The sequence below is a fragment of the Rhinopithecus roxellana genome, chromosome 15, assembly GCF_007565055.1.
Source record: "Rhinopithecus roxellana isolate Shanxi Qingling chromosome 15, ASM756505v1, whole genome shotgun sequence".
NCBI classification, from domain to species: Eukaryota; Metazoa; Chordata; class Mammalia; order Primates; family Cercopithecidae; genus Rhinopithecus; species Rhinopithecus roxellana.
The window spans coordinates 96,699,433-96,712,243 of NC_044563.1; the positions used below are offsets into that span (position 1 = coordinate 96,699,433).

The 12,811-nt window shown below is 47.2% G+C and overlaps 1 protein-coding gene across 10 annotated transcripts in view; it reads right to left on the reverse strand.

Moving 5' to 3' along the window:
• SOX6 (SRY-box transcription factor 6) overlaps window positions 1-1,426 on the reverse strand; it is a 702,902-nt gene extending 701,476 nt beyond the window's left edge. For all 10 annotated transcript variants that reach the window (XM_030918953.1, XM_030918959.1, XM_030918957.1 and 7 more), the window contains exon 1: window positions 1,256-1,426. The gene's annotated coding sequence lies outside the window, so the exon portion shown is untranslated. The remainder of the gene's footprint in view (window positions 1-1,255) is intronic.
• Between the last annotated feature and the right edge of the window lie 11,385 nt (window positions 1,427-12,811).

Below are 12,811 nucleotides of genomic sequence, written 5' to 3' on the forward strand. Positions count from 1 at the left end.
TTCAAGCGCGGCCCTCACAGAGTCTCACACATAAAAGCAGCCCAAGACAGCCCATCTCGCTAACAGCCCAGCCCCGCCAGTTCAGTGGAAGACTTATTTTTAGTCCCCAAATAGGGGCGGCATTCAATATCTGACAATTCACATAAAACAACGTTTTCAAACTTGGTCAATCTAAGAGAGCGTAAATAAAACTCAAAACAGGCTGGCGACAGCCACCTTTTATCTGCTCCGAACACACCAATTCTTTTTATCTTAAAGCTCTGCGGAGCGCCCGGGAAGCAGCCGGGCACAGAGCTAATCTGTCCTCAGCAGCCCCGGGCCGCTCCTCCCGGCGTCGGAGTACAACCCCAGCAGCCTTTGCACAAGCCCTTTCCCTTCTCTGCCCGGCCCTTTAAGGGAGAAGGAAGAAAGCAGCTCCCGCGGGAGCGCCAGGGCTCCGGCTGGGCCCCGGGGCGGGTGGCAGCACCGCCCCCTGCCCTGGGCCGAGCCCGGGAGCAGCGGACCGCGGCCCGGGCTGCAGAGGAGCGGCGGGTGGCGGGGCCCCGGCAGGGCGCCGAGAAGGACGGAGGGCGCCGGCTGGGCTCAGGGACGCGGGCGGGAAAGAAACGAGCCGGCGACGGTGCGCTCCGCCGGCTGACTCCGTGGCGAAGTCCGCGCCAGGCGGGGCTGAGCTACCCCTCGCCCCCGCTCCCGCCAGGTCAGGCACCACTGCCCTAGCGGCCAGAGTAAAGAGGACCACAGATCAGTTAGCACTTGGATTTCGGATAGGCTTGGAATTCGGTTTGTTTATTCCTGAAAAGATCATTAAAAAGTACTGTCCAAAAACGGGGAAAGGGGAAAGGAAGGGAGACAAGCGGAGGGAGCTGGAGGCAACTCGAGCGGTGTCCCGGGAAGTTGCGGCGGAGCGGCGGTGGGGTGAGGGTGGGAGGAGGGAGCGCAAGCGTTTTCTAGCGACCCGGGTTTTCTTTATGAACTCCTCCGAGTAAACTTCATTCCGGGGAGAGAGCGGCGGAGATCCTCGACTCCCGCCCGCCCTCGACCAGTGTCAACCCCACAAACATCCTAAGTTTCCAAATCGAAATGGGGGTGGGGTGGGGGTAGCATTAAGAAGCCCAGAAGCTCAGCGGGTCCTCCCGACCTCCCGCACCCAGAGCCTGGCTGACATTGAAGCGCTCCGAACACGGTGGCGTCGCAGTCACATAGCGAATCAACCCAACACTTTTCAAGAAAACAAAATATTTGCTAGGAAACTTACTTTGCATTTAGTCTCTATTCTTTGGGGGATGCGGTTTAGGTCGGCTCGCAAGGGAAGCCCGTTTTGTCCAGGTTGAATATTGTCTACTTATGGATCAGCCCTTGGATGAGGGTTTATTTTAATTTATGGCTTATGCATTCTTTTAAGGTCGATTTACATGACCTCCGGCTACAACTAAGACAGCCGAGGAGGGCACTCCAGTCGTCAGTCGGCCAAACCCACAATTAAAACAGCCCTCCCCCTAGTCTCGGTGTGACTAGGGCTCTCCCGGGGTAGACTGGCTACCTGCCTTTCTCTTTCTCTCTTCTTTCTTCGCTTCCCTCTTTTTTTTTTTCCTTTATATCTTTCTTTTTTTAGTATCGCGAAATAAGATGTGATATCAGTTTTTTAAAAGTTTCAGTATAACTTTCTCTAAACCCAAGCCTGCAGCGGTAACAAGAGATACAGCGCTCACAAAGCCCTCGGGATGTTGCCCTCTTGTGGGCATGGAGGGCATTACCGCCCAGCGGTCCCATCTGAACCTTCAAAGCCGACACGCGTTTGCTTTCACAGAACAAGGGGGGATGACTACACACGCAGCCACACAAGCTTCCTCTATCACACACTTGCGCGAACTTCAATGAAATACCTACCTCAAACTTCACGGAGACTTACAAATTCATTCTCTAAGCCACCTGACTTCTTTTTCACATCATTCCCAATTATATAGATTAGAATATCTATGCGGGGAGGCAGAGGTGCAGGAGTGAGGTGGGCCGAGAGGGCAGACAGATTTCCCGACGAATACTTAGGATGGCGATAACAGCTTTCTGTTGTCAAAGGTTGCGTTGTGTCCCTGTCCCTGCCCTTTTGCCTTAGTGTCCTACGCACAGTTATCTACGGCTACAACATGTGTTTTCTCAGAGTGGATATTTTGGAGGGGAGGTGAAGGGGAGAAAAACAGACGCCTGCCACGCAGATCTGTCACTCCGGAACCAGGCGCAACTCTCCAAGAGGGGGACGCATCCTCGGGATCAAGCGCGTCCACCAGCGAGCGGCGGGCGCCCGGGCCCCTTTCTCTCCTCCACTCCCCCTCCGCGTCGGCCCCTCGGAGCGCCCTCCTCCCGCTCCTCCTCCTCCTTTCCCCTCCCCAGCCAAGTACGCAAACCCTCCCCGGCCCGGCAGCCGCGGCTCCCAACCACCCGCGCCCTCTCAGGGCTCCGCTCGCTCGGCTCTCGTCCCTCTGCCTGTCCTGCCCCAGCCCCTCGGTCCCAGCTCACAGAAACTAACCCTGGAGTGCCCGGAAGGGCAGGAGCGGAAGACGCCGGGGGACTGCGGCCAGGCCCTGAGCTCCTGACCCCTGCCCCCTCCGGCGCCCCAACAGGTAGCTCACAGCGGGCCGCGCGCCCTGGCTCTGCCTCCCTCTCTCTCGAGATCGCTCGCTCCGTCCCGGTTACCTGGGCGGGCTCCAGGATGGTACCGCGCGGGAGGGCTCCTTGTGCGCTGCGCCGCAGGAGTAAATGGCATTAAAGAAAAAGGGAAAGATACAAATAAAAAAATTAAAAGTAAGGGGAGTCGGTGCTAGGTCAATTGGCACAGTCCGGGAAGCAAGGGAACAGAACCCCCCAGCGCCGCGGCCGGCGTAGCCCGTTAACTCAGGTCCGCGGGGGTGTCCCGCCCCGGGCGGGGGCAGTGCAGAGCGGCAGAAGTTTGCCGCCGGGGTGCCAGGAGGTGCGCGCGGAGCGGGGTGACTAGGGGCTTCACCCTGGAACAAGTGAAGGCGATGGTTAGTGCTGTCAATCTTGGCAATCAGTGTGAGCGGCCATGTCGTAAGTATTCAAAGCATTTCCCGTCGTGCAACATCAGAAAGTGAGTGGCCAGGGCATTGATCTGAGCGAGGGAGAGGAGGCAGGGCTCCCCTCCCAGACAACACAGGCAAGATGAGACAAGAGGCGAGGGAGGCAGCGAGCCAGGCAGAGAAGCTGGGAGGGAGGAGGGCGGGCCGGGGGAAGAAGGAGGGGAGAGCGGGAGGCAAAGGCAAGAGAGAGCCGCAAAGACAGAGGAGGGCAGAGAGACCAGCGAGACCAGAGATTGGAACTGGGGAAAGCGCCTGGAAAGAGGCAGTGAAGCAACTACTAGGGGATAACTGGAAGGAAACAAAGAAGAGAAAGAGTCGGGGTCAGAGGAGAATAGGCACAAGTACTAGGTGGGGGAGAGGCAGGCTGAGGGGAAAAGGACCAAAAGAGCTCTATTGGGGCTAGGGCTGCTGGGAGGAGGAGTCAGGAGAAAGGCAAACTGTAGCATGGAAAAGGTAGGCAGCTGGGAGAGAAAAAAAAAAAAGGATCAAACTGCAGAAAGTGAGGAAGTCAAATGGTAAAGGAAAATGTAGGAATGGTAGCTTGTGCTTTGGAAAAGTTAGGTGATAGAAGGAGGCATGGGCTGAATGTTAAGAAGTACTAAGAGATAGAACAGGACCAGGAAAGCGAGCCACAAGACAAACGGAGAAAGGGAAGGACAGGCAGGCCAGGGAGAAGACAAGAAGGGTGGATGTTAGGATGAACAATAAGGATGAAGGAAAATGAAAAGGAGAAGTAGTCAAAAGAGAGAAAAGAAAGAGATGAAGGAAGCAGAGATGATGAAAAGACACCACTTAGTAGGATCTCAGCAAATAGGGGAAGAGAAACATTTTAAACGATGGAGGAGGAAACATTGAAAAGAAAAGAAAAGAAAAAGCAATTCACACAGGAGGTGGCAGTGTTCTGGAGGCCATATGGATTATGTAGTTCATGGGTTCAAATTATTATAAATAACAGGACATATACAAACCACCAAAAAATATTAGATTTTCACAACAACAAATAAAACAATTCCACAATTGTTATACTGTTAAATGGATAAGTCTTCATTATATGGGATTGCGTGGGTGATATATGTATATTACCTCAACTTTGTGGAGGAAAAGATTTAGAGAAACAATTTCAAGAGGGTGGATTAAAGGTTAAAGGTTGTTGAAGATGAAAACAGTTTCAGTCACCCAGGATGACATATAAAAATGCCTAAGTCAGATGTAGAAAGTTATGTTAATAAACGACCCCCAGAAAAAAAAACCTAAATAAAGATTCCCTTTGAGTCATGTGTAGGGTAGATTTATAGATTTGAAAGACACAGAATGTTATAAAGAAGTAGACACCTGAAACTTTATCTCAGTGCAAAAAAAAGCTGGAGGACCAGGACAGGGAATAAGGTCTCAGGTAGTAGAGATGCAGAATATAAAAGATAGATGAGAAAACTAGCTTTGATAGCAGTACAGGGCTGACTAGAGGCAGTATGCACGAGGTGAGGTTGGCCTGCCTTAACCCAGGCCCAAAGAAATAGACTAGATTTGAGAAACTGAAGTCAGTGGAAAGTCAAAACTACATCAAAATAAAAGCTGGGAAAGAGGTTCTGAAGCACCAGCATAACCTGCAGAGATTTGTGAAGGAGAGATCCTTACTGTATAGAAACTCATATGAGATGGCGACTTTGAGACACTTCATCGAAAAAGACTTTGTGAAAGGACATATGGACCAAAAGAGAGGAGTCGTGAATGCTGACTGGAGAAATCAGAAAGTTTCAGGACAATCTAAAGTTGCCCGCATGAGGAAGAGCTCCCACAGATGAACTGATCAAAGATAAAGGGGAGAAAGTCTCATCTCTATTACATTATCTTTGAAGAAAATGGAGGCAGGATGCAAGCACAGAAGATGGAACAAACTGAGCTTTCGATCATATACTGCCTTTTTAAAGTATACTCCATGTTGGTTTCATATAAACTCCAGATAAGAAAAAGGCAGAGATTAAGTGTGAAGATGAGCACCTAGGATCCGTGGGGCAGAAGAAATAGTCATATGCTCCTAGCCCACCAGGAAATACAATGCTTGAAGACTGGTAGCTTGGGAACTGTGAGTTAAACTGACTTCACGTTTTTGGGAGGAGAGTTAGCCCCCAGCAAGAAATCTTGTGTCTCCACCACCCATGGTGACTTTCAGGACTGGAAAATCTGTCTCTAGGCACCAGAGCTTGGAGGTCAATGAGAGGTATGCCCTGGTACCTTGCTGGGCAGCTCTTAAAGGCCAGGGCTCCCAGAACTGCCTGCCGGCCCCTTGACCTCTAAGGCCCAAGGGACAAGCTCAGACTAATGTTTCCAGCCCGGAAAGGTGTCAGATCTCCTCTGTGTGTATCAGAGTGTAGTTGGGCCTGTTCCAGAGCCTCGCACTCCTCAGCTGTCTGCCCCGGAACGCAACCACAACGACCAAAAATCCTCTCCAAAGCCTAAAGAGGTCAACATTGAAGGACCTGTCCTAAATGTCAGCAGAGAGAAGAGGGGTGTAGATTATGTCTCAAAGACCAAGTCCTCAGGGAAGAGCCACCTAGAGAGGTGAAACATCAGGGACGGAAAGGCTGGAGCGCGACTGGGTTCCTCCAATTTGCTGCGACAAGTTTGGCTCTCCAAATACCGCGCGTCCGTCTCTTTAAATCACAGAGCAATTGGGGTTCTGGTGGGCAAGACTGACCCTGCCGACCAGATGCAGGCCGCTAGCGGGAGGCAAGAAGGAAAGGAAGGAGACATTATCAAGATTTCTGGCGTCCACCGAAGGCCCTAATACCTGGCCGCGATTAACTTTCCGAAAAGGAGCGGCAGGAACCCCTTTTAGATTGTATCTAATAAACTGATAGCAAAGCAGACTGATAAGGCGGAACCCGGAGCAAGTAACAATATTGATCCCTAAAGGAAGGAAACTAAAGTTTGGGGTCTCGATGCCGTACTTCAGGCTGTGCATGGAGTGACACGTGGCCCTGGGGGCGGGGGTGCGAGCTAAGGGTTTTCTCTAAAGCCTCGGGCGCTGGCTATACCAATGAAGTGGGAGAGGCGGAGAGCGCAGCAGCCCGCTAAAGTGCCGGGCTCTCCACCTACCTGGTCCGCACCGGCCTGCGGGCTCGGAGAAGTTCCCGGAGGAGCAGAGGGCACCCAGGCACCTTGGCCAGATCCAGGCACTCATAAGCTCACATTCCCTGGCAGTTGGAGCCCCATGCGGCGCAAGAACCCAGTGCGCTGAGCTCGGGGGAAGCTGGGAGGGAAGGAGGGGCGAGCGGGTGGGACTGACTTACCTGCCCGCAGCAGTCGCTGCCTCTGTGCTGTCCGAATGTCCCTGCGCACCGCAACCAGCAAAGGCAATTCGGCTTTGCTAACTTTGGCCTCGCACCTCCAGAGAAGAGGCGCGAACTCGCAAAAGGAAAGGCGCGCACGGTTCCTGGAAAGAAGTCCCCCTGAACTTGGGAAGGACAACGCAATTAATTCTGCTTGAGAAGTTAGTATTTGAAACACCCACGCAAAAATCATAACGGCTATTAAAACCTCGAACTCCCGCTTTGAAAGACTCCTTACACCATCCGGGCGGACAATTCAGACCTACATGATTTCATATTAAAGTCGCTAACTTCTTTCAGGAAGGACTTCAAAGCTACTGTATAAATTGGACAAGCATAAATGTCAATCGCTCCCAAACACCGAGAAGAACTTTTACTGAAACGAAGGATAAATGAGAGAGTGTAAAAGCCAAAAGGGAAGAAGTTGAAAACTTCAAGTCAGTACGGAGAAGTTTTAGCAATTGGTTTCCTTAAACGGGGATAACAAACATACCAACACTCCAGCTGCCCATCGCACTTCATTTAAGTTTGAAGTAACCAAATAACCTGAACTCCCAAATAACAGTGCCCCTGGGACTCTGCCTCCAAGAGGTCGGAACTCGTGTTTCAGCAACAAAAGCTAAAAGCAAACTGAATAATGTCCTGCGTTCCTTAAGATGTCATTCTGCAAAAGGACAAGGTATTGTCCCTCGACTTGAAGTGGATAAAGAATAACATTAAATTTCATTTGAATCTGCGTGTCATTTCTATTAGGAAGATCACAGCGGTAGCGACAGTAGCGGCACAGCACCGCCACAAAGGAGGTGGGGGAAAAGTGGTAAAAATGCATGAACTTTTTTCCAAAGAAAAATAAAGATAAATCAAAAATAAGTTTTACAGACATGCCTTTCCTAGCTTAGGAAAGTTAATTTTTAAATGCGCTTCTGCTGTCTAAGGTGCAAAGCCAGCCTAGGGAGTGCGTGGCTGGAATCTGCATGCTGATAAGAGAAGGCTGATGTACTTACAGTGACAGAGGGCAGGCTGCGGGAGAAAAGCTGTTTGTGTTAGCCTGCGAGTTACCCAGGGCTGCAGTGAGAGCAGAAGGGAGGAGTGGGAGTGCCAGTCTGCGTACACCTTCACCGCGTCTCATTACATCTGCCAGCCTCTCTCTCCCTCTCTCTTTCATTTCCACATTCCCTTTGTTCCTGAAAAAAAAAAAAAAATCTACACGTCACATCAGAGTCCCCAGATGCAGTCTACACCAAAGAAAAAAAAATGAATAATTCAATCAAACTGTGCATAGTCTCTAAGGCAATAAATCTATTGCACTTAAAGAAACGAAGGGTAATTACCACCATGAATTAGAATAAGGCCAAAGACCAGAGATGTCGCTGAGTCTGTGGATAAACTCCTCTGCAAATAAAGTTTCATTTATTTAATCCTTTTGGCATCTCAAATGGAAAGTCAGAGAAAGATTTTTAACTTATTTTAGAAGGGTATTCCCTTCTTTTTAAACACATTGAGGCGGCGGGGGCGGGGTTGAGAGTGGGGGGATGACGATGAAAAAGGGGAGAAAAAGCCTAGAGTATACTACCTTTCTCAAAAAGCTCCCAAAGGCAGCGTAGAGCGGCACAGACACGAACTAACACAATGTGTGTCCGTGGAGCCTGTGCAGGGTCCATTTCTCCCCCCGTCACCCTCCTCCATTCCCCTCTAATCAGACGCGGATCACCCTCCACTCTCACCGACACTGCAGCTCTGCACAAGGGCAGCTGGAATCTGGGAACCTTACCTGCAGCACCAATACCTAAGAGAAATCGCGATTCCCTGACACCAACACCCCATGCCATCCCCACGCACCCTGCCAAAGTCCTGTAACCATCTACTTCTTCCATCTGCCTAAGAGAAACTGTAAACGGGATTCCCTCCCGCCCCCCGCCCCCCGATTGAATGGAAGCTCTGTACTGTACCGACTTCTGGATTTGCCCTGGGTTGAGTTTAGGGAATGTCTGGAAAGAAAAAAAGGGAGGAAAAAAGGAGGGGGTCAGCTCAAGCCTTGTCCAAGTTAGAAGGCGGTGTTAGGCAGGAAAGCGCCTACGGGAAAAACAGCTGGGATGCAGACGGGCTATGGAAATCTCAGTTCTAGGAACCGTGTCCCTTCGTCCCGGAGGTAAGATTGTGTGACTGCCGCACGTTTATTCTTTCACTGTCTGTGTCTCTCTTCCCCACCCCCAACTACCCCTGCCACTCAGATCAGCCGGCATGCACCCTGAAGAAGGGCACAAGCACGGCGGGGGCTTTATTTTTCAGGTCTCTCCACTTATAAATTATGGGTGTCACTAAAACGAGATTAGCAAATTTTCTACCGCTGGCGGCTGCAACCAGAGCCTCTGTCTTGCCAGTTGCGCACTCCGAGATATCTCGCGGTGCAGAATGGTTCCGAAGCCCCAGCCCGCTGGGTCGCTCGGCCTCAAGGCTCAGGTGATGGAGGGGAGGCTCGCGGCGTCCCAAACGGGTTCGGCCAAGGGTTTCCATCCCATCACCACTTCCCGCTGCCTCCACGCGCGCGCGCGGACGCACGAGCACACACACACACACACGCACGCACACGCGTATTCTGAAATTCTGGCCGAACTCCTCATCTAAACGGAAGTCCCTTTACAGTCAATTCAGCCCGCTCGAGAGCATCGGGGAAACTAGACTGTTTCGTGGATGAACGGCGAGGGTGCCAGCGGTCAGGCTTGGCCGAGCTTTGTTTACGTGCCTAAGTCGCCACCTTGAGGTCGAGGGGAAGACTGCGCCCAGCTAGGGGCTGTAGAGAAGAACCCAGCTGACACCAGCCCAGCAGCCTTGGCGACCTCCCGGACCGCTTGAAAGAGAAGCAAAGGGAGGGCGCCTTGCGGGCGCGCGGGCCGCGCTAGGCGCCGTCTGCCCTCAGAGACTCGGGCTGACAGGAGTGAGAGCTAAAACTTCCAACTAGCTGAAACCAATAGCCGGGAATCGAGCGAAGGCGAACTCTCCCAGCAAAGTACAAAGCTTCGGGCCAAACTGTCTGCAGCTCCAAGACAGGGGCTGCAGCTCCGAAACTCCAAACACTAACTCCTACGGGAGGGCAGTGAAAGAGGGTGGGGGCAGCTTCGAAAAGGCATACCAACTGCTCCGGTCCTGGCCAAAGACCGAGCTCCCTTCTGCGGTGACCTCGGCTCAGAGCTGACTTCGTGCTCCCTGGGACTCATCTCCCGCTTCCTCTCCACCTTCGGAACAGGAGACAGACAAAGGGACTCAGGGACGCAGCCAGACCCAAGGTCACAAACGGAGGTCTCCGAGACGAGAATTGCGTGCAAGAGAAGGACGTTCAGGCAGCCCGGCCGCCTGCTGCGAGAGCTGAACATTTCTCAGCTCTATAGTCGCCCATTTCTCAGGAAATCAGTCCTTCTGAGTGTCTAACAATGGATTAGGTAAAATAATAATGATTGTTATTAATTATATCACTGATTTTCTATTTTCCCATTCCTACCCCTATGGAAGCCTTTTTCGCTCACCGTTCTTCTGTATTCACGCCTTGCACTAAAAGAATGCCAGGCTTAAGAACCTCCTAGCTAAATCCTGAAATAACTTATTGCAGTTGTTCTTTGTTACTCCTGGTCACTGCCTCCAAGGCTTGGGAACATCTGCAAGGCCACACCGAAGGTCCTCCTCGGTGAACTGTGCCCCACGGGTTCCTCAGTCATTTCCCTGCTACTTGGATGCATAGACATTATTTAAATATACTTTATAAATTGAGAAGAATTCTATTTATTTCAAGAAAAAGGGGCACTAGAGAACTATATTTTTTCATATGAGCATAAATCAGCCCTGGCTGACTTCGGCTGTGCCCATTCAGTATTTTGATCAGCAATAAATAATGGAATAAATTAAAATTTAAAAATATAGCCACAGCAACCCGGTGCTAATGGACAACAAGAAATGTCTTCTCCAATAAAAGAAGCAACAGGCCCCCAAGCCAGACCCCACTCCCTGTTTCATGCCACAGCCTATCAAATTAACATTGGATAGCTCTTCCATTTATGTGGAAAGCTGAATGTTATTGAGAACAGTACTGAATTTTCCCAGGGAATCCCAATTATAGAAACACCTGTGCTAAGTAATGCTATTCTAATCCACTATGAAAACCTTAAGTATGTAATAGCCCTCAAATCATCTCATTTCTTAGTTGCAGTGAGTAGGCCAACCTTATACAAGAATATTAGACTTGTTCAATGTCCCGAGAGCCTTAACTCAGAGGGCTCTTGGTTTTGCCATACATAATCCTGGCAGTTCATTTTATCTTAAATGGAAAAAATATACACATGAAGTTTAACATAACTGGCAGAAACTAAGCCAGGTAGGAATTAAACAAATCCAGTGACTACAAAACTGGAACACAAATCACATGTGCAGTCAGGGACCAATTCCATGATTTTTAATCAAAAATTCTAAGAATGTGATAGAAACCAGAATGTTGTAAACTCCTACCAATTTCCCAAGAAACATACACATCATCTATATTTTTAACAATACCAGACCTAACATCTTTGAAGTGCTATCTGAAAATATATGTATTTACTAAGGTAATCGTTGCTTTATTGCTTAAGGTGGCCAAAACTAACACTTCTGAAACATCCAGATGAAAAGTGAAATTTCTATCCATCATCTGTTTCTCTTACAATGATACACAGAATTTTGGAATTTTTTTTTTAACCGAAAGTGATCTAAATAATTACACAAGTAAGCATGATTATCACAATAAAACACAGAAAGGAAAAATATAAAGAAGGGTTATAGGGTAATAACCACAGAAATAAACTTTAGTCACTAAAATTCAAAGTACCCCTCATGATAACATCCTTCTGAGATATCGTGTTATCTTTTCACCATCAAGTAATGTTAAAGCATGCGCATTCCTTCATACATGCCTTTCTCCATTTATAGACCCACTTGCCTCTTCCCAAGTCTGAGGCTGGCCATTCACAAAGATGATTACTATATCATTCATTATACATTTTAGCCAGCCTAGAAAAATTTGGTAAACCAGTATAGGTCATTTCCAATACCTAATAAAAGACAAAGAAGGAACACAAAAATAATGCTGTAAAACTTCCCACCAATAAACATGAAACAATAATTTACTACTAGTCTTTAAATATTTGATAGTTTACCTCAGCAATTTTGTTTTATTATTTGTTAGCTTGTGTTTAAAACTAAATTTGACTAAAATCTCTAATTTTAAAATGTGTTACTTAAAAATCTTCTTCGAAATCCCATACTATTTTTTAAATTTCTAAATACTGGATTTCTTTTGTGTGCGTATTGTTTTTAACATTACAATCATATTGGAGACTTTTTGCTTGTTTTTCACAATTTTATTCATGCTTAAATATTTACTGAGTGCCTAGTATGTGCAAAACAAATAATTAAAAGTATGTTAACTAAGGATTTATCTTTTTGCTTTTATGATTTAATATATATTAATTAAAGATCTATTGCATATATGTTGAAAATTAATTTTTATTAAATATGCCAGTGGAAGCATTCTATTCAATATTTGATAATTCTCCATATGATGATATTTCATTCTATTTGGCACATACTGTTGAAATTACCCGTTATTTTTATTAACCAACAAATTGTATACATTTCTAAAAATAAGTTTTCTGACTTATCAAATGATATATCTATAAAAAAAACCTTTATTTAAAAACAGGATGTATAGTTATAAGCCAATTCCAAATAACATCTTTTACTTTTAAATCAATTCTAAAAGAAAACTCAAACTGTATTTCAAGTCAAGGTGTTTAATATAATTGCTATGCAAAATTATTCTATAACTTGTAAGTTTTATGTCTTTAGCATGTATCATAATGATACATACAAGATAGAGATGTTATCTTCTCAAATTCAAACAAACAAATGAAAGCTAAAAAATAAGTCAATGTTCCCAAGTATCTGGATGTTTGCTATTATTTAAATAACTCATCGGGTTTTACTGAACTTTTATTCTCATCAGAATGTTTTCTATGAATTTGAATATATTATCTTTAAAACGGGGGAGGGGAGGAATTAAACAATAGTGAAAATCTGCAACAATGATTATCCTCATGTTCATTCATGTCTGTTTAAGACAATAACAAATGAAAAGCTTCACTTATTCACACTTAAAGTTCTAGAATAGTAGGCTTCTAGGGGAAAATACTAAACTCAACAGCTCAATACAAAAACCTCTTTTAATTGCACACAATATGTTATCAACCTACTTTCAAAGTTGATGAAGTTTAGTACTAAATTGAATATTAAGCAAATAAGTGTTAACTATGTTCACTAGAATTAGCATATTTTAGATATTTTTAAGAGCATCAGCATCATGATATGGTT